This window comes from Lissotriton helveticus, chromosome 1_1, assembly GCF_964261635.1.
Source record: "Lissotriton helveticus chromosome 1_1, aLisHel1.1, whole genome shotgun sequence".
Taxonomy (NCBI): domain Eukaryota; kingdom Metazoa; phylum Chordata; class Amphibia; order Caudata; family Salamandridae; genus Lissotriton; species Lissotriton helveticus.
This window is the reverse complement of record NC_136057.1, coordinates 218,094,023-218,112,175: the sequence shown is the minus strand read 5'-3', so window position 1 is coordinate 218,112,175 and position 18,153 is coordinate 218,094,023. Positions and strand designations below refer to the sequence as shown.

Sequence of the window (18,153 nt, the reverse complement as noted above, 5' to 3'; positions counted from 1 at the left end):
TTGGTCAACAGCTGATAGGTCATCTTTTTATTTGTGAATCTCTGATCACCGTGTTGAATCAGGTCGGATCTCTAGTGCAATGGATAGCAGCTTGGAGTCCTAGACGAATGTAGCAAAAGCATTCAAAGGCTTTGTGTTCAAACACCAGCTGGGTCAATTTTATCCCTCCTCTTATTTTATAACTAATTGAAGCAGTAACAAGCAATGCCTGCGTCTGCATCACCAGAAACATTTACCAAAATGGCAGTGAAAGAAAGTCTACTTAAACAGAGACTGTTTGCTTTGAAAACATTGCATAATCTATGCCCAAGAGGAAGTTCCCAAAGAAACTGCTGAAAATGTATGTAATTTAGTAGGTAGTAATAGTATTTGGCACTTTATTGATTTCACAAGGTCATTTTAGACACATGATTTCTAAGTCAGCCGAAAATGAGATAGTACAAATTTCAGGATTTAAAATGGATTACGTGTGCTGCTGAAATTTCAAATGCTTAACACCTTCAATGCTACAGGAGATTTTCCTCCTGTGCTGAATGATCTGTAAATCCATTGTTCATGACGAGCTCAGCTCGTCATAAGCACACGACAAGTGTACTGCACGACGAGCTGAGCTCGTCATGAGCATGGAAGGGGTTAAAACATCAATTTGTTATTAAACTCTACAAATTTGATTGCTAATATATGTAACCATATTAATACACAGAGTGTAGGTCAGTATACGTCCACATTTGTTTAGCTGATTTTAAGACAGAGTATAGCAGACCCTGGATAGCTCAGTCGGTAGAGCATCAGACTTTTAATCTGAGGGTCCAGGGTTCAAGTCCCTGTTCAGGCGGTTGCTTCCTTTAAAGAAAAATTACTCTAATTGGATGCTCTTTTTGTGTTCCCCTGCATGACGAAAATAAGATATTCCATTACTAAAATTGCAAAAACGTCTTTCATGGAGTTGTGAAATGCACATCTGCCTCATATATCATGTGCCATTTGACTAAACTTAAGTCGTACGTAGACTTACCTAAGGTATCATGTAACTTGAGACGGTGAATATAATTTCCCCAATTCAATATTCAAAATAAATCCATGGTTATAGTATCAAATGAACTTTATAAAGCTGATCAACATTATTTCATTTCAGAATATCTCTGCACCTAATCAGAGCGTATTGGCTCTGTGGCGCAATGGATAGCGCATTGGACTTCTAGGTGAATGTAAAAAAGATATTCAAAGGTTGTGGGTTCGAATCCCACCAGAGTCAGTTTTATCCCTATTTACTTCATAACTGTTTAAAAGAGTAATAAACAGTGCATGCATGCTTCTGCTTCACCAAAAAGGGCAGTGAAAGGAAGTCTATTTTAAATAGATACTATTCAAATTACGCAATCTTTGCAGAAGAGGAAATTGGCAGCTGTACTTATGAAAATGTAATTTACTCAGAAGTAAGATTTTGGGCCCTTCCTTAATTTTACAATGTCAATAAAAACATATGACTTCTAAGTCAGCAAAAAAAATGATATAGTAGCAATTTCAGGACTTACAATAAGTTTAAATTTACTGAAGAGATTTCAAATGCTTGAAGTACCAATTCATTATTATATTCCGCGTATTCAGTACTTAATACCGGCAACCATCTTAAGAAACGTAGTGATAGTTGGGACACTTCCAAATGTTGATAAGGTCATTTTGTGGAACGGCCTCTCCGAGCCTGGATAGCTCAGTCGGGAGAGCATCAGTCTTTTAATCTGAGGGCCCAGGGTTCAAGTCCCTGTTCAGGCGGCTTGGTTAAAGAAAAGGTATATCAATTGCATACTCTTTTCAGGATCCAATGAATGGGGAGTCCTATTCGAGATGTTTCAAAAAAGTCTTAATCAAGTCATTACATACCCATCTGTCTTCTACATTCTTTGACAAGGGTTAAGAAGACTTACCCAAACTGTATCATGTAGTTTGTTGATTATCTTTTACCCAATTCAATGTTCAAAATGTAAGGTAGTGTCCGATTAACTTGATAAAGTTGGTCAACAGCTGATAGGTCATCTTTTTATTTGTGAATCTCTGATCACCGTGTTGAATCAGGTCGGATCTCTAGTGCAATGGATAGCGGCTTGGAGTCCTAGACGAATGTAGCAAAAGCATTCAAAGGCTTTGTGTTCAAACACCAGCTGGGTCAATTTTATCCCTCCTCTTATTTTATAACTAATTGAAACAGTAACAAGCAATGCCTGCGTCTGCATCACCAGAAACATTTACCAAAATGGCAGTGAAAGAAAGTCTACTTAAACAGAGACTGTTTGCTTTGAAAACATTGCATAATCTATGCCCAAGAGGAAATTCCCAAAGATACTGCTGAAAATGTATGTAATTTAGTAGGTAGTAATAGTATTTGGCACTTTATTGATTTCACAAGGTCATTTTAGACACATGATTTCTAAGTCAGCCGAAAATGAGATAGTACAAATTTCAGGATTTAAAATGGATTACGTGTGCTGCTGAAATTTCAAATGCTTAACACCTTCAATGCTACAGGAGATTTTCCTCCTGTGCTGAATGATCTGTAAATCCATTGTTCATGACGAGCTCAGCTCGTCATAAGCACACGACAAGTGTACTGCACGACGAGCTGAGCTCGTCATGAGCATGGAAGGGGTTAAAACATCAATTTGTTATTAAACTCTACAAATTTGATTGCTAATATATGTAAACATATTAATACACAGAGTGTAGGTCAGTGTACGTCCACATTTGTTTAGCTGATTTTAAGACAGAGTATAGCAGAGCCTGGATAGCTCAGTCGGTAGAGCATCAGACTTTTAATCTGAGGGTCCAGGGTTCAAGTCCCTGTTCAGGCGGTTGCTTCCTTTAAAGAAAAATTACTCTAATTGGATGCTCTTTTTGTGTTCCCCTGCATGACGAATAAGATATTCCATTACTAAAATTGCAAAAACGTCTTTCATGGAGTTGTGAAATGCACATCTGCCTCATATATCATGTGCCATTTGACTAAACTTAAGTCGTACGTAGACTTACCTAAGGTATCATGTAACTTGAGACGGTGAATATAATTTCCCCAATTCAATATTCAAAATAAATCCATGGTTATAGTATCAAATGAACTTTATAAAGCTGATCAACATTATTTCATTTCAGAATATCTATGCACCTAATTAGAGCGTATTGGTTCTGTGGCGCAATGGATAGCGCATTGGACTTCTAGGTGAATGTAAAAAAGATATTCAAAGGTTGTGGGTTCGAATCCCACCAGAGTCAGTTTTATCCCTATTTATTTCATAACTGTTTAAAAGAGTAATAAACAGTGCATGCATGCTTCTGCTTCACCAAAAAGGGCAGTGAAAGGAAGTCTATTTTAAATAGATACTATTCAAATTACGCAATCTTTGCAGAAGAGGAAATTGGCAGCTGTACTTATGAAAATGTAATTTACTCAGAAGTAAGATTTTGGGCCCTTCCTTAATTTTACAATGTCAATAAAAACATATGACTTCTAAGGCAGCAAAAAAAATGAGATAGTAGCAATTTCAGGACTTACAATAAGGTTAAATTTACTGAAGAGATTTCAAATGCTTGAAGTACCAATTCATTATTATATTCCGCGTATTCAGTACTTAATACCGGCAACCATCTTAAGAAACGTAGTGATAGTTGGGACACTTCCAAATGTTGATAAGGTCATTTTGTGGAGCGGCCTCTCCGAGCCTGGATAGCTCAGTCGGGAGAGCATCAGTCTTTTAATCTGAGGGCCCAGGGTTCAAGTCCCTGTTCAGGCGGCTTGGTTAAAGAAAAGGTATATCAATTGCATACTCTTTTCAGGATCCAATGAATGGGGAGTCCTATTCGAGATGTTTCAAAAAAGTCTTAATCAAGTCATTACATACCCATCTGTCTTCTACATTCTTTGACAAGGGTTAAGAAGACTTACCCAAACTGTATCATGTAGTTTGTTGATTATCTTTTACCCAATTCAATGTTCAAAATGTAAGGTAGTGTCCGATTAACTTGATAAAGTTGGTCAACAGCTGATAGGTCATCTTTTTATTTGTGAATCTCTGATCACCGTGTTGAATCAGGTCGGATCTCTAGTGCAATGGATAGCAGCTTGGAGTCCTAGACGAATGTAGCAAAAGCATTCAAAGGCTTTGTGTTCAAACACCAGCTGGGTCAATTTTATCCCTCCTCTTATTTTATAACTAATTGAAGCAGTAACAAGCAATGCCTGCGTCTGCATCACCAGAAACATTTACCAAAATGGCAGTGAAAGAAAGTCTACTTAAACAGAGACTGTTTGCTTTGAAAACATTGCATAATCTATGCCCAAGAGGAAGTTCCCAAAGAAACTGCTGAAAATGTATGTAATTTAGTAGGTAGTAATAGTATTTGGCACTTTATTGATTTCACAAGGTCATTTTAGACACATGATTTCTAAGTCAGCCGAAAATGAGATAGTACAAATTTCAGGATTTAAAATGGATTACGTGTGCTGCTGAAATTTCAAATGCTTAACACCTTCAATGCTACAGGAGATTTTCCTCCTGTGCTGAATGATCTGTAAATCCATTGTTCATGACGAGCTCAGCTCGTCATAAGCACACGACAAGTGTACTGCACGACGAGCTGAGCTCGTCATGAGCATGGAAGGGGTTAAAACATCAATTTGTTATTAAACTCTACAAATTTGATTGCTAATATATGTAACCATATTAATACATAGAGTGTAGGTCAGTATACGTCCACATTTGTTTAGCTGATTTTAAGACAGAGTATAGCAGACCCTGGATAGCTCAGTCGGTAGAGCATCAGACTTTTAATCTGAGGGTCCAGGGTTCAAGTCCCTGTTCAGGCGGTTGCTTCCTTTAAAGAAAAATTACTCTAATTGGATGCTCTTTTTGTGTTCCCCTGCATGACGAAAATAAGATATTCCATTACTAAAATTGCAAAAACGTCTTTCATGGAGTTGTGAAATGCACATCTGCCTCATATATCATGTGCCATTTGACTAAACTTAAGTCGTACGTAGACTTACCTAAGGTATCATGTAACTTGAGACGGTGAATATAATTTCCCCAATTCAATATTCAAAATAAATCCATGGTTATAGTATCAAATGAACTTTATAAAGCTGATCAACATTATTTCATTTCAGAATATCTCTGCACCTAATCAGAGCGTATTGGCGCTGTGGCGCAATGGATAGCGCATTGGACTTCTAGGTGAATGTAAAAAAGATATTCAAAGGTTGTGGGTTCGAATCCCACCAGAGTCAGTTTTATCCCTATTTACTTCATAACTGTTTAAAAGAGTAATAAACAGTGCATGCATGCTTCTGCTTCACCAAAAAGGGCAGTGAAAGGAAGTCTATTTTAAATAGATACTATTCAAATTACGCAATCTTTGCAGAAGAGGAAATTGGCAGCTGTACTTATGAAAATGTAATTTACTCAGAAGTAAGATTTTGGGCCCTTCCTTAATTTTACAATGTCAATAAAAACATATGACTTCTAAGTCAGCAAAAAAAATGATATAGTAGCAATTTCAGGACTTACAATAAGGTTAAATTTACTGAAGAGATTTCAAATGCTTGAAGTACCAATTCATTATTATATTCCGCGTATTCAGTACTTAATACCGGCAACCATCTTAAGAAACGTAGTGATAGTTGGGACACTTCCAAATGTTGATAAGGTCATTTTGTGGAACGGCCTCTCCGAGCCTGGATAGCTCAGTCGGGAGAGCATCAGTCTTTTAATCTGAGGGCCCAGGGTTCAAGTCCCTGTTCAGGCGGCTTGGTTAAAGAAAAGGTATATCAATTGCATACTCTTTTCAGGATCCAATGAATGGGGAGTCCTATTCGAGATGTTTCAAAAAAGTCTTAATCAAGTCATTACATACCCATCTGTCTTCTACATTCTTTGACAAGGGTTAAGAAGACTTACCCAAACTGTATCATGTAGTTTGTTGATTATCTTTTACCCAATTCAATGTTCAAAATGTAAGGTAGTGTCCGATTAACTTGATAAAGTTGGTCAACAGCTGATAGGTCATCTTTTTATTTGTGAATCTCTGATCACCGTGTTGAATCAGGTCGGATCTCTAGTGCAATGGATAGCGGCTTGGAGTCCTAGACGAATGTAGCAAAAGCATTCAAAGGCTTTGTGTTCAAACACCAGCTGGGTCAATTTTATCCCTCCTCTTATTTTATAACTAATTGAAACAGTAACAAGCAATGCCTGCGTCTGCATCACCAGAAACATTTACCAAAATGGCAGTGAAAGAAAGTCTACTTAAACAGAGACTGTTTGCTTTGAAAACATTGCATAATCTATTCCCAAGAGGAAATTCCCAAAGATACTGCTGAAAATGTATGTAATTTAGTAGGTAGTAATAGTATTTGGCACTTTATTGATTTCACAATGTCATTTTAGACACATGATTTCTAAGTCAGCCGAAAATGAGATAGTACAAATTTCAGGATTTAAAATGCATTACGTGTGCTGCTGAAATTTCAAATGCTTAACACCTTCAATGCTACAGGAGATTTTCCTCCTGTGCTGAATGATCTGTAAATCCATTGTTCATGACGAGCTCAGCTCTGTTGCAGGGTTTCTGTACTCACACAGAACTGTGCACAGAGGAGTGGAACCTCGGCAAATTAGGGTGTCCCAAAACTTACCTTAGCAACCAACTCACCCCTTACCGAGCTAGCTACAGTGTCTCATTGGACATATCAAACACCCAATGTTTAGACAAACCAGAACATGAACTTACAGTACCTCAGGGTACGTGGGACTCATGAACACTCTTTCGTTATATTATCATTACAAACCAGAACATGGAGTAAAGAAGACACATGTGCATTTGAAATGTTTATTTACTAATGCCGTCTTCTCAGGCGCAGTATCTTTGATAATACAAGTATACTTATTATCAGTAGCAAAATTATCAGCATAGTTACTAAGACATAAAAAGCGAATGGTGACAGCATGTTAACATGCTGTAATGAATAAGAGTTAACAACACTTATATCTCACCCTCCCTAACACATATATTATATTATTATCTAAGAAGGTCTCTTTGGGTTGTTTTAGGGCGGGCCCATACCTTAGTGTCCTAGCATGAAGGAATCACATCAGCATACACCAGCTCTCTCTGCATGTGCACCGCATCAAGTGTGTTAACAATTCTCGTGCAAAGCAATATCAATCCCGCCTCAAGCCCAAGTTGGCAAAGGCTGCACTTGTGTTATGACTATGAAGGCGTGGAGATCAGACCTCATAACAATTCCATATCGTGTTGCTCCTGAAACTTCAGCACTCTCCGTGCAGACATGTTTTATTAAACAAAGCAGATATCAGAGCAATAACATATTATTCTCACATTCACCACGGCAAACTACTAGGTTGAAAGCTAAGTCAACAAATGAGGGTCGTGTGCAGAAGTTGCAAGAAAGGAAAAAATGGCGTTTAAATCTCAAACGTACCTATGCTAACTTAACACGATATAGGGATATATAGGAGTTATACAACACCCCCCCATGATCCGAGAACGGACTAAATAAGGTAACAGAAGTGCCATCACATGAGAGCAGAATCCATTTATAAACGAGCATGGATATAAAAATTAATGCTAAAAAAAATAGCCCACAAATATACTGTGGCTCAAGCCAATAGGCAAGCAAAAAATAAAATGTCTTGACCAAACGTCAATAAAATCAAGGAAATGCTATCAATCAGCATGTCAATTTGAGGCAGTGTCTATGATAAGACCGTATATGAAAAGTAAGCTGCAACAGCCTCCAGGAGGAAGTCACTGTCCTCATCAGAAAACAGTTCAGCCATCCAATTTAAAAGATGAAAGGAACATACGTGATCCTCCAGTACCGGATCCTCTATAACCATCAGAGGACAGCTCGGTGGGTTCTCAAGAAAACTTAGTTCCAAGAAATTTTGCGCTGCCGACAACACATCCCAGGGACCCATTAGTCCATGTGCCACCGCCAAGGCCATAACCCTTTCGTCAGAACAAACCAACTCGTGAGCAATGATAGGACTCATCAGTTGATCAAAATCGACGTCAGAAGATGCTGGTCCGCAGAGACACAAATCAATGGCCCAAAGGAAATCACAGGTCAGACAGCGAAATACAGGCTGGACACAGGTGAAATAGGAGAACCGAAAAGATAATCCAAACGCCGTGCTTAGAGTCGCTAACGGCAGTGTGCCATAGTAATCAAGCATGCGGTTGCGAAACCGCGTCAGTAGTAGCTGTGCGTGGTCTTGCACAGGAAGGGCATCCATATTTAAAAAGGCAGAAAACCACCAATGCGCCAGCCGCTAATGCAAGCAAAAACGGGAACCCTCCAAACAAGGATGAAAAAATAGAATGGAAGAAAGCCGGGATGACTCCAAAAATCTTTTCAAAGGAAGTCACGAGACCACCGCTAACAACTTTAAAAAAATGTGCTAGGCCCGTTGTGGAGGATGCGTTAAAGATTGAACGGACCATGGCTCCGAAATGCAAGGGCAAATCAGTGTTTAAAAGAGCCTGAACCTCCGTGCGGGTGTTAGCAATGTGAAGCACGAAAGTTTCACGGGCCGAGCTCAAGGCCACCTCTTTCTGGGACAATAGAGCTCTTATTCTAGCCATGCCGCTGAATTCTGCTCCCAAGGTCGGTATCTGTGGCCAAATGGAAGACTCCCTATGTTCACGTGTGGGAGGATAAAGAACATTTCTGCAGCAAATAACTCGCTCACTAACCGTTACTATGAAAGCTATACCTTTAATTAAACCACAGCAGTTTTCATTATTGAGCATTAAATAACTACCATTCTCTAACAATTTAAACGTGGGGATGATAGCAGGAACTGGCGTGCCCTGTAAAACGCAAGCCATATTCGGTCGGTCCTTGTTACATGAACCGTGTAACTGTATGTGTCTGCACATTAAAGAATGATCTGGCGTCTCAGTACACTCATCCCCTGTTAGATAAACCTCTTGTTCATCCTTGAAACATCTGTATGTGTATGGGAGTGACCAGACCTCATGAAGAAAACCGCTACCTAAGGGTTCAAAACGACCTATTGGCACATATTTCATACAATTTGAAAACTTATATAAAGCAAAAGGCAGCGTTATTAAACCGTGGATAAGCCACGTAGCAGCAGTGGTCTCTGCCACAGAAAAAGGTAAAGATTCCAATCTTTCAATATGGAGCATAGAAAAGGAAGCATCACGCATTGAAAGCAAGCGTTGTTTGTCTGTCAAATTAAACGGTGCAAATAAAGAGGAAACGTTCATGTATCCCCAGGGAACTTTACCCATTTTTAGAGTCTGTAGTGTCCATGCAAACTGCATGATTGAACGTAATTGATTTTGACCATGGTATAATACAGACACTTCATCATGCACAATATCAACAACAGACGACACAATATTATCTAATGTGTAAATTCTTGAGGAAAGCACGTTAATGCTATTGTCAACCACTGCAAGCACTTTCTCAAGATTTGCCTGATCAATAGCCCTAAGGCGTGAAGCAGCCTCAATTTGTGAGAGTTTCCAAATTTCATTGTAAACACCATATAACCAGCGTTTCGACCTGCCACTAGCTGGGCCCTTAATGAAATCATTCAAATCCACATCTGCATTCAGTTTGGAAAGGTGATACTTAACCGCAGGTAAAGTTGAATGTTTCAGCCAAGCTTGACACAACTTGCCCACAGAGTAAGAGGTGACAGTATGACTCAAATCAAAACGGGGATCAGATCTAACAGTCTTAAAACCGTCAGTTATGTTTAAAAATCTCTTTTGGCAAGAATCAGCACTACGGTGCCAAAGCAGCCAACCCTTGGGATTCATACTGGAAATGTTAAAGGAGGAATTCAGAAGTAGAATCTGTATATCTCTAATGGACAATTGAGTAAAATTACTCCAATTCTCATATTCCTCCAACTCCGGGAAAGACGGGGTGTTTAACCTTTTAGATGTAGCCAATCCAAAGCACGTGGTCTGGGAAATGGTTTCATTTAAAAACCACATATGATTTGGGATGAGACATGCACGGTGCAAAGCCTCAGTGCCTTGTACCTGCCAGGCCCTTGAGCCCCAAACTGATTTAAGGTCTATGGTATCCTTCCATAACTCATACCCTCCAGTAACTAATTGATCCAGGAAGGCCTTTGAATATAACAATTTTGTATTTGTAAGTCGAACCTTGGACAGTGGCTGTTTGCGAAATTTAAAATAAAAGGACTCGGGATTGGACTGATTAAAGTCAGTGAAATAAGTATACTTTTTAAGAAACGTTTCTGAACTCCCTTGTGTTGGTGCTGGGCAATGTTCCCACTGAGTAAAATTAACCGCATCCCTTCGGGAAGATGTCTTGTGTAAGAAGTGATTGCCATAATGTTGGTAACAGAACAATTCACCATAATTAGCAGATTCTAAATATAAATCCTCAGCATCAAAAGCAGCATAATATTTCAAATCAGAAAACAAACTTTCCACAGCATTAACATCCCAATCATCAGAACGAATGTTTTGTTTCACCACATCCCCCATATTAACTCTTAGTACATTAGGGACATTAACGACTTCCGTTGGACCATGAATCTGAAAACGAACTGCATCCCACGCGATTCCATCCAGAACAGGCCACGCTGTGATGTTAACCAAAGTCAAGTCTCTTTTTAATCTGTGTGTAGAATGTGAAGAGGAAAGTGGGGCCAAAGTTCCATTCAAATGAGTAATGCAAGTTCTCTCCTCGACATAGTGTCCATTCATAATCCGAAAAAAATAAAACACAAAACCAATTGACATAAAAAGGTAAACTGAAAAAAGGACCAGCCAAATGTATATCCAAGGTGGTATCAAAAAATGTTTTTTAAACAGGCTAGCAAATAATGCAATTTTAGAGGGTTTTTTCGAGGCAAGGGAAGCAGAGTCAAATGAAAATCTGGATTCCGTTGCTAAACGAGCTTGCAGGTCAGGCATGGACAAATCAGTGGGGTATGTATAGTCTGTCTCATCAAGGTTAGTTCCTGGTAAATTATTCAATAATGGACTGGAAACAGCAGGTAATTCGATGGCCACCTCAGGTTCATTATTAGAATCAGTGGGCATAATTGAATTTCTCACAATGGAAGGACAGGAAACAGCCGGTGTCATGCTAAGAAGAATCGGCCACTCTGTGTATCTTGACATTGTCAATAGAAATAAACCTGTTTTCCTTACGACCTGGAAGTGGTGGTAAAATGACTGTTCTTGTGCCCTTCACTCCAAGCACTGGGACCGGAGCTCGATAGGAGGGACCAAACTCTTTCTTGTTGTCGATCTTCTCTCGAACCAGTTCTCCAACTTGGGGTAGCCAGCCAACTACCGGGATCTGCAACGCATCATCCGATGTGGAGGGCAAATGTTCCTTTGCAAGAGTGTCTCTCGTCTTTTGTAGATTCTGTAAAACATTGCAATGTTCATCTGCGTCAAAGGAAGTGGCGCGAACCACCGAGTCTAGACCGTCAAGGTCAGGGACGAACATCTTGATGCCAAAGAGCATTTCGTATGGGGTCCGCCCACCCAGAGACCTTCTAGGGAGATTATTAAGAGCACGCTGCACGCCATAGAGGTGAGCCAGCCAATTTCTGCCAGTGCCTATAACTCGGGCTGTCAAAGATTGCTTTAAATCACGGTTCATTCGTTCAACTACACTATTACCCTCGGGTCTGTAGGGTGACGAAAACTTGACTTGGACCCCCATCGAAGTCATGGCATCCTTATACGCCTTAGAGGCGAAAGCCGGACCCTGATCCGAATGGAAGGTACCACAGGCAAAAATCCCTATAAAGATACGCAAATCTCTGATGACAGTCCGGGAATCAGCGCTGCGATGTGGCCATAACCACACAAAGCGTGTGCATGAGTCAACTGCTACTAAGATGTATTTATACGCAGTCTCAGATGAAAATGGACCGCAGTGATCTAAATAAACACAGCCTAGTGGTTTATTAGAAATGTACAACTGAGTCTGAGGCGGACGCGTAGCAGTTGAAGGTTTAATCTGCTGGCATATGTCACAAAGAAGGACATATTCACGCGTCTGTTTGTACAGTCCCCGCCACCAGAAACGTTGTTGTAGTTGCGTTACAGTGGCTGAGACGCCCGCATGCGCAGACGCCACACCTTCATGAGCCGCTGTAATCAAGTCTGTTCTGCGATCCGAGTTGGGAATCAGCCGTTCCCCAACATCAGGAATTGTCACAAAAGGAACCTTTTCGGGACTTAAGTGGTATTTATACTTCGAAGGGAATCCCGAAGGATGTTTACTTCCCTTCTCAGAGGCAGCAATCGCTGCCAAGATGTCGCTATCAATCTTGGTTTTAGACCTAGTAACTGCTGCAACTAAGTATGTAGATACTGCTGATTTCGCTGCTTCATCAGCAAGCGAGTTGCCAACAGCGTGAACTCCCACGCGCTGATGACCGAGAGTATGAATCACATAAACGAGTGGCAACATAGCCTTAAGCTCTGCCACTCGAACCCAGATCATTTTATGTTTTATTGTGCTACCCTTGGAATCATGAAAATCATTTTGAATCCAAAAGAACAAGTTTTCATTGTAAGACTGGACACAGTAGTAAGAATCACTTACAATTAGAGTAGTAACACTTGGATCTGCGTACTCCAAAGCTAGTAAGAGAGCACGAAGCTCTGCCAATTGTGCAGTGCAATCGCCCAGGGGCAACGTGTGTACCTCCCTGGAAATGAACTCATCATTCAACATAGCACCGACCACAATGGCGCAAGCGGAAACGTAGGCATGTTTAGAGCCATGCGCAACCTGCGCCGACCCATCAGTGTAAATGATGCAATGGAAGTCCTCCAAAGGTCGCATCGCCAGAGGAGCAGGGTGAACGAATTCATACTGCAAGAACTCCTGCGACCGTAAGGAAGCGTCAAAAATAAACATGACATCCGAGGATGACAATGACGCAGCCCACTGAATCCACCGAGGGTGCAAAGCTTTTGAATTTGGTACACTGGCTTTCGTGACTGCCTCCAAATGAGGACAGGGTGTTACCACTAGCATGCGTTTCCCCTGTGACAGAGCTCGTTCCTTCAGAATAGCCATCTGTACAGCAGTTAAAACCTTTTCTATGGTGGGAAACCGCATCTCAGCCGAGGTGTACAAGTGTGACTTGTAAGCAATAGGTACTGTGTCACCTTCATTAAAAGTGAGGTAAGTGAAACCCACCGTCCCAGGAATTATTCTTATGACCAGGTTGGTGTGGTTATCACGAGTCAGTAAATATTTAGAAGCGAGCAGATCAGCCTGCAAGGATTGCAAAATGGCTGAATGCTCAGGCAGCCAGCATGATTTTGAGAAAGTTGGTTGTATCAAAGCATACAAAGGCTTGATACGCTGGGCATATTCCGGAATGTAAGTTCTGCCGAAATTCAAAAAGCCCAGTAAGGATTGTAATTTTTTCAGAGTTGTTGGTGCGCGCAATTGTGCGCACTTCTCCAAGAAGTGAGGAGCCAAACCTCTACCTTCATTGTTGAGCTCATAGCCCAAAAACAACACTGTGTGTTCAGCAATGTGCGATTTTGCAAAGTTGAATTTGTAACCCATGTCTGCGAAGTTGCAAACAAGAGAATTTACACGACACAGATGCTCCCAAATATCGTCGTCTGTGAGATATATGTCATCCACATACGAAAAAGCATCAGGGTCGAGTGCCTCCAGAATAGAGACAATTCGAGCGGTAAATACACCAGGACTATTCTTGTAGCCCATTGGAAGACGCCGGAATTGCTTTTGGACTCCAGCGCTTGTAAAACTGGTCCATTGGGAGCTAAAGCTGTCCAATCTGTGGGCATAAAAACCATTGGATATGTCAAGCGTTGTCTTGAAACGCTTACGCACGAGACTATCCACTAGGGCAGAGCCGTGGGTATTCTGTACTGCACAGTTACGGCAATGCGAGTTTAAATGCCGGTAATCCAAAACCAAACGATATGATCCGTCAGGTTTATTCACAGTAAAAAGGGGATTATTCATCGGTGACACACACGTTTCAATAACTCCCTGATATTCCAATTGTTCAAGGATTTCCGCGACGGAAGATTTTGCTTCACGCCGAATGGGATATTGAGGTTGAGGCTGCGGCTGAGACCGCAACGGTATTTCGTGGCAAGGCGACAATTTATCCCAACCACATTGGTTACGGTACAGAGCCGGCGCGAGAGCCCGAGCCCACTCTTCTGCAAAATGCTGCGCATGCTCTTTCGAGACAGTGTTCGCGAAACTGGGTAGGATTACCTCCTCCCCTCGCGGCGCCGCGAGCACAAAAGGTGGGGGCCAGTCAGCCTCCGAAAGTAAAATATCATATGTAGAAGACAGATTCTCCCAAAATACACCTTTAACGGTACGCTGTATGTCACCTTCAATTAACAGGACAATTTCATATAGTCTTTCAGGGGGAGCAAGTCTCGTATCCGCTGTTTCTATCACAACGTAGACTTCAGTCGCTGTCACCCTCAGTAGTGGACGCAGCGCCTCTCTGACTATGGTTATCTCCGCCGCGCTGTCCAGCAAGGTCAGAGCCCACGTCAGATTCCGAAGCCGCGTTCTCACTATCTGTGGCATATCGATGCGCTGTTAAGGCTGCGACTTTCTTTTTCGCAAACTGCGGACGCCGAGGCGTAGAATCCTCCTGCTTCACTGCGCCGTCCGTCCGTCAGGCGGGACTGACCACGTCCTTGTTGGCCACCACGTCCACGTCCACCCCCTCCTCCTCCACCGGTTTTCTGGGCCGATGTGTCCTGAAAGGAACGAGGAGAGCGTTGATCAGAACCCTGAAAACGATCAGGTGATTTAATCATCGCGCGGTCGCGCAAATCATAAACTTTTTCGGATGGCGCAGGAACTTGTATTGCAGGAAAAGAACCCTGAGTCTGCATTGTCTGCTTCCCCTGTGTCTGTTTTTTAGGCCAATTTTGTTTCTTGGACTTTGGCTGGGCATCTGTCACTGCAGATTGCCCCTGTGGTTGTTTTTTCTCCTTCACTGGAAAATATTTCAGACCTCTACTTGTGCGGCCAATCGTTTTATAAGCGGCCACCACAATCTTTGCTAACTGGCGGGGTTTGTCGGCATCGGGCAGAGCAGCCAAAGCATTCGACACCTGAAAGTTAACTGCATCTCCTTTAACATTGGAGAGAATGAGATCACTTACAATCTCAAAAGAACCACACAGGCGCATACCCAATTCAACCGCTGCCTCTGGACCGTGAACATTCTGAACACGTCGAACGATTTCAGGCAGGGCAGTCATAGACGGGGTGCCGAAGCACCTTGTATAAACTGCCGCAAATGTTTTTCCCCAGCTGTCACAGTCAGCAAGTTCAGGAGTAATATCCTTCGGTAGAGTAATCGTCAACATTCTATGTTTATCAGCAGGAGTAGAATTCGGAAAAACCGCCTCCAGTTGATCAAACTTCTCCGCTAGCCAGAACGGGAAGTCATCGTTGTCAACAGGACGCGCACCAAAAACCGAATTTACCATCACTGGATTGAGACGCATTCCGCCTCGTATATTCAGCCGGGACATCCGAGGCGGTGTAGGAGTGGAACAAACCAGAATTAGCGTCCACAGCCGGAAACGTAACCCAAGAGTAAAACAACTCGTAAGGAAACGCCGGATCTGCACTTACCACGAAAACCACAGCCATCCCATCTACTGGGACCTGGTACGTCTGAAGATGGTTGCGTACCGCTACGCGACTATGCTGCGCAATAGCCACCGCTGCCGCCATTACAGAATTGGAAACAAGAAAACACAAAGAATACTTTGTAGCACAACTGGGTAGTAATTCAAAGAAACCGTTTAAGTAAGAATCAAGCTTGAATAAAGACCTATTTCAAAAAATAGGTAGGTTTCACCAACACCCCGTTTTCCGGAAACGGATGTGAAGGGGTTAAGGCATGAATGATAAACTACTCGAGTGTCATGATATAAGACCACCGAAACCGTTGGGCGCCATGTTGCAGGGTTTCTGTACTCACACAGAACTGTGCACAGAGGAGTGGAACCTCGGCAAATTAGGGTGTCCCAAAACTTACCTTAGCAACCAACTCACCCCTTACCGAGCTAGCTACAGTGTCTCATTGGACATATCAAACACCCAATGTTTAGACAAACCAGAACATGAACTTACAGTACCTCAGGGTACGTGGGACTCATGAACACTCTTTCGTTATATTATCATTACAAACCAGAACATGGAGTAAAGAAGACACATGTGCATTTGAAATGTTTATTTACTAATGCCGTCTTCTCAGGCGCAGTATCTTTGATAATACAAGTATACTTATTATCAGTAGCAAAATTATCAGCATAGTTACTAAGACATAAAAAGCGAATGGTGACAGCATGTTAACATGCTGTAATGAATAAGAGTTAACAACACTTATATCTCACCCTCCCTAACACATATATTATATTATTATCTAAGAAGGTCTCTTTGGGTTGTTTTAGGGCGGGCCCATACCTTAGTGTCCTAGCATGAAGGAATCACATCAGCATACACCAGCTCTCTCTGCATGTGCACCGCATCAAGTGTGTTAACAATTCTCGTGCAAAGCAATATCAACCCCGCCTCAAGCCCAAGTTGGCAAAGGCTGCACTTGTGTTATGACTATGAAGGCGTGGAGATCAGACCTCATAACAATTCCATATCGTGTTGCTCCTGAAACTTCAGCACTCTCCGTGCAGACATGTTTTATTAAACAAAGCAGATATCAGAGCAATAACATATTATTCTCACATTCACCACGGCAAACTACTAGGTTGAAAGCTAAGTCAACAAATGAGGGTCGTGTGCAGAAGTTGCAAGAAAGGAAAAAATGGCGTTTAAATCTCAAACGTACCTATGCTAACTTAACACGATATAGGGATATATAGGAGTTATACAACAGCTCGTCATAAGCACACGACAAGTGTACTGCACGAAGAGCTGAGCTCGTCATGAGCATGGAAGGGGTTAAAACATCAATTTGTTATTAAACTCTACAAATTTGATTGCTAATATATGTAACCATATTAATACATAGAGTGTAGGTCAGTGTACGTCCACATTTGTTTAGCTGATTTTAAGACAGAGTATAGCAGAGCCTGGATAGCTCAGTCGGTAGAGCATCAGACTTTTAATCTGATGGTCCAGGGTTCAAGTCCCTGTTCAGGCGGTTGCTTCCTTTAAAGAAAAATTACTCTAATTGGATGCTCTTTTTGTGTTCCCCTGCATGACGAATAAGATATTCCATTACTAAAATTGCAAAAACGTCTTTCATGGAGTTGTGAAATGCACATCTGCCTCATATATCATGTGCCATTTGACTAAACTTAAGTCGTACGTAGACTTACCTAAGGTATCATGTAACTTGAGACGGTGAATATAATTTCCCCAATTCAATATTCAAAATAAATCCATGGTTATAGTATCAAATGAACTTTATAAAGCTGATCAACATTATTTCATTTCAGAATATCTCTGCACCTAATTAGAGCGTATTGGCTCTGTGGCGCAATGGATAGCGCATTGGACTTCTAGGTGAATGTAAAAAAGATATTCAAAGGTTGTGGGTTCGAATCCCACCAGAGTCAGTTTTATCCCTATTTATTTCATAACTGTTTAAAAGAGTAATAAACATTGCATGCATGCTTCTGCTTCACCAAAAAGGGTAGTGAAAGGAAGTCTTTTTTAAATAGATACTATTCAAATTACGCAATCTTTGCAGAAGAGGAAATTGGCAGCTGTACTTATGAAAATGTAATTTACTCAGAAGTAAGATTTTGGGCCCTTCCTTAATTTTACAATGTCAATAAAAACATATGACTTCTAAGTCAGCAAAAAAAATGAGATAGTAGCAATTTCAGGACTTACAATAAGGTTAAATTTACTGAAGAGATTTCAAATGCTTGAAGTACCAATTCATTATTATATTCCGCGTATTCAGTACTTAATACCGGCAACCATCTTAAGAAACGTAGTGATAGTTGGGACACTTCCAAATGTTGATAAGGTCATTTTGTGGAGCGGCCTCTCCGAGCCTGGATAGCTCAGTCGGGAGAGCATCAGTCTTTTAATCT

The 18,153-nt window shown here is 41.2% G+C and overlaps 5 non-coding genes across 5 annotated transcripts; all 5 read left to right on the top strand.

The window, feature by feature from the left end:
- Positions 1-1,164: 1,164 nt before the first annotated feature.
- On the top strand, positions 1,165-1,255 carry TRNAR-UCU (transfer RNA arginine (anticodon UCU)). The gene is given in 2 exon segments: positions 1,165-1,201; positions 1,220-1,255. It is a non-coding gene; the product is annotated as a tRNA-Arg (tRNA).
- A 1,518-nt stretch (positions 1,256-2,773) lies between these two features.
- On the top strand, positions 2,774-2,846 carry TRNAK-UUU (transfer RNA lysine (anticodon UUU)). Its single transcript has one exon. It is a non-coding gene; the product is annotated as a tRNA-Lys (tRNA).
- Positions 2,847-3,173: 327 nt separating this feature from the next.
- On the top strand, positions 3,174-3,264 carry TRNAR-UCU (transfer RNA arginine (anticodon UCU)). Its single transcript is given in 2 exon segments — positions 3,174-3,210; positions 3,229-3,264. It is a non-coding gene; the product is annotated as a tRNA-Arg (tRNA).
- A 13,912-nt stretch (positions 3,265-17,176) lies between these two features.
- TRNAK-UUU (transfer RNA lysine (anticodon UUU)) lies at positions 17,177-17,249 on the top strand. Its single transcript has one exon. It is a non-coding gene; the product is annotated as a tRNA-Lys (tRNA).
- Positions 17,250-17,576: 327 nt separating this feature from the next.
- Positions 17,577-17,667, top strand: TRNAR-UCU (transfer RNA arginine (anticodon UCU)). The gene is given in 2 exon segments: positions 17,577-17,613; positions 17,632-17,667. It is a non-coding gene; the product is annotated as a tRNA-Arg (tRNA).
- Positions 17,668-18,153: the final 486 nt, after the last annotated feature.